At 43.1% G+C, this 3,322-nt stretch overlaps 1 long non-coding RNA gene across 1 annotated transcript; it reads left to right on the top strand.

The window, feature by feature from the left end:
- The first annotated feature begins 1,237 nt into the window (after nucleotides 1–1,237).
- On the top strand, nucleotides 1,238–2,260 carry LOC143112358 (uncharacterized). The gene is made up of 3 exons (XR_012984723.1): nucleotides 1,238–1,324; nucleotides 1,500–1,652; nucleotides 2,191–2,260. It is a non-coding gene; the product is annotated as an uncharacterized LOC143112358 (long non-coding RNA).
- The last annotated feature ends 1,062 nt before the right edge of the window (nucleotides 2,261–3,322 follow it).

The following is a 3,322-nucleotide window of genomic DNA, read 5'->3' as shown; positions in this document are numbered from 1 at the left end:
GATAGCAGGCCTATAGCCTATATTGCCGTTTACGTGGGTTCAATTTGTTCCTGCTGCTCATTGTCAAAACTCAAAAATCGAAAGCATGACAGAGGAAGAGGGCACCAGACTAGGCCTTCAGTTGTTAGCCTACATTCAGAACCAAGAAACTGACATCTGGTGTTTGTGCTCCTTTCGTGAGACAGAAAGAAAAACTGAATAGGCTATCCCTCCTGCATGCGGGCTTTAGCGGGCGGGAGCGGGACATGTTACAGATGCGGGCAGGAGCGGTACTAAAAATGACACATTACTGCGGGAGCGGGACAGAATATTGCGGGAGCGGGCGGGAGCGGGACTGAAGAATCAGTCCCGCGCAGACCTCTATTGTACGGCTCTATGTTTAATGACATCGAATTAGCATTTCCTCCTGAAAAGTTTGTTTTTCTTTTTCTGTCAGTCCGCGGTTCCTTGATCAATTGCGCAGCAAATTATCACACGAAGCACCGGGCCTAATTTCACTCCACGGCTCCGCGGACTAGCAGTCACCACGTTGCGGACCGGTGCCGGTCCGCGGCCCATAGTTTGAGAAACGCTGTAGTTTGAGAAACGCTGTAGACTAGCCTACAGGAAAGCTGTTGCGTATTCCTCATTCGGAATATTTTGAAAATGTAACAGCTAGATATTCTGTCTTCTCATTTTGTAGACGAAAATGGAGAGATTTTATCTTAGTTTTTATTTCATGCAAAACATTTTAGTCTCGTCTTTTTTCGTCAACAATAATGCATCTTAAGATAGTCTTAGTCAGTGTTTCAGGACATTACTGCCGTCTCGTCATCGTCTCGTCTTAGTCATGAAAAAAAAGGTTGTTGACGAACATATTTCCTCTCGTCTCGTCTGACGAAATTAACACTAACTGGTATTACAAAATCCCGGTTATGGCAGTGACTGTTATGTTAAAAGTATTTACCTGAGTTAAATGTCGGGCACTTATCGGCTTTCATTCATAACCGTAGCACTGCAGCTTCGTTAGTAATGTTAAAGCATAGTGTTAACGTTAGTTAGCCCAATATTATTGTCACGCGATGTAGCCTAGTAAGTTACAACGTTTCATAGCATTGCACGCGACAATGTATCATATCGTAGCCTAGTCTAAACAGTCTTTCCCTTCACATTTCTCCCATCTTTTCCCAGAACACGATGTTCATGTTGATTCAATGGGTTGAAGATCCCCCAACCTGGGATGTATTGCCTGTAAAGAAGGTCATTTACGGCGAAATCGAGGTTGGTAATGTATGCGATGTGGAGTATTTGGAGGAGTCAAGTCCAGCAAGAATTATAGAGTTAGGTTGGTATTTAAGTCTATACACACGATCCTACGAATCAATATAGAAAATAGTAACGTTTTATGTTGTGTTCACAGATGCCACTTTTCAGGAACAATGTCTTGCTAAGAAACCTCTAGGAACTGTAATGAGTTTTTTTGTTGTTGATGTTGTTTTTGTTTTTGTTGTCTTTATCAGGGAGCAGAAACACGTTGCTAAAAGCACTGGGAAAACTGGAGAGACAGGGCAGGGGGCCCAACAACAGCACCTGGGCCAAGCGGCCGTGGTCAGAGAGAGAAGCGCCCCCCTGCACCATACTCACCTGGTGGCATCACCAGTGACAATGATGAGGTGAGTATACGTGAAATTCAACAGTATGGAAACAGATGCTGCTGAAGGAGTGATATGGGCATATTGATGGAAGGTGTTACTGATTCCATGCCAGGGTAGGCTTATAAATAGCCTGGCTAGCGCCACCACTTCTCAATGAGACGTGGTCTGGGAACCAAACGTTAATTTTCTCGTATTTGAAAAAAATGCCCAGATCCGTTTATTGGGTGCCACGGATGTCTATCAAATGCGTCTGTGCATAGCTCATCATCGTTTTTGCTTTCCCCCTTGTTCTGTGATTGGTCGCCTATCTCAGGCGAAAATTTGCTCCATGGTCTCCAGGCTGCCTTAGCAGCGTGAATCAAATCGCACGCAAGGCAGCATGGGAACACCCAGGCTAGCTTATAAAAGGATGGTGGTTGAATCAGTATCTCAGCCAAGATGTGATGGTTATACACTTGTTTCACAGGAGAACCCATAGAACCCAATTCATTTGGTGACGGATTCAGAGTAGAATGTCTATTTGTCACACATAATCATATTTTCTCATGTCTTACAGTTTGTCCCCATGAAACGCAAGAAGAAGGAAAGGGAGTCCTTATCAAACTAAATTCTAATGGAATACCACGTAAGTGTACAGACACTCGCAATGGTTTTCAGAGCTGTATGTGGACTATTATTTGTATCATATGGTTAGTGTTTTCTAACGTATGTGGTTCTGTCCTCCTCTCCACCCCACAGGCCGGTCTGGGAAAGTCCTCTGGCGATTCAGTAAGTGAACTCGCAATGGTTTTCAGAGCTGTATGTGGACTATTATTTGTATCATATGGTTAGTGTTTTCTAACGTATGTGGTTCTGTCCTCCTCTCCACCCCACAGGCCGGTCTGGGAAAGTCCTCTGGCGATTCAGTAAGTGAACTCGCAATGGTTTTCAGAGCTGTATGTGGACTATTATTTGTATCATATGGTTAGTGTTTTCTAACGTATGTGGTTCTGTCCTCCTCTCCACCCCACAGGCCGGTCTGGGAAAGTCCTCTGGCGATTCAGTAAGTGAACTCGCAATGGTTTTCAGCGCAAATCGTGCAGCCCTACTCATCAGACCAACTCATCCTTTTTTCTCTCTCTAGGATTCAGCTGCAATCAATAGCATGTCTACGACGGAGTATTAGGGCCACACATGAAGGAAAAAATATTTTTGCCATGACGAGATTAAATTCACCATGTCGACATTAAACTCGACATTTCGAGAATAAAGTTGAAATGTAATGTCGACTTTAATCTCAATGTATCGACTTTAAAGTCACCATGTCGACATTAAACTCGACATTTCGAGAATAAAGTTGAAATATCATGTAGACTTTAATCTCGACGTGTCGACATTAAACTCAACATTTTGAGAATAAAGTTAGTTTGGAGAGAGAACGACCGCTCGAGACGATTGAAAGAGAGGACGAATGAAACAATGCAACTAGTGCAACAATGATTCAGAGTGTTCGAGTGCAACAATGATTAGACATAGGACTATATCATGTGGACAAAACATATAACATATTAACCTACGTTGCTCGGCCAAATAGGCTACTTTGCTGTTAGGTCCTATCACGGAGTTACAGGCGATAAATGTGATGGTCAAGTAGCCTAAACGTCATTACCGGTTTATTTATTTATTGTAGGTCCATTATTAAAGTGTTG

The sequence above is a fragment of the Alosa pseudoharengus genome, unplaced genomic scaffold (genome assembly GCF_046254945.1).
Source record: "Alosa pseudoharengus isolate Yale_2024_CS ecotype anadromous, Long Island Sound unplaced genomic scaffold, YU_APseudo_1.1 YU_APseudo_1.1_scf_8, whole genome shotgun sequence".
Lineage (NCBI taxonomy): Eukaryota > Metazoa > Chordata > Actinopteri > Clupeiformes > Clupeidae > Alosa > Alosa pseudoharengus.
The sequence above is the reverse complement of the archived record's forward strand: the minus strand, read 5'-3'. Positions and strand labels throughout refer to the sequence as shown.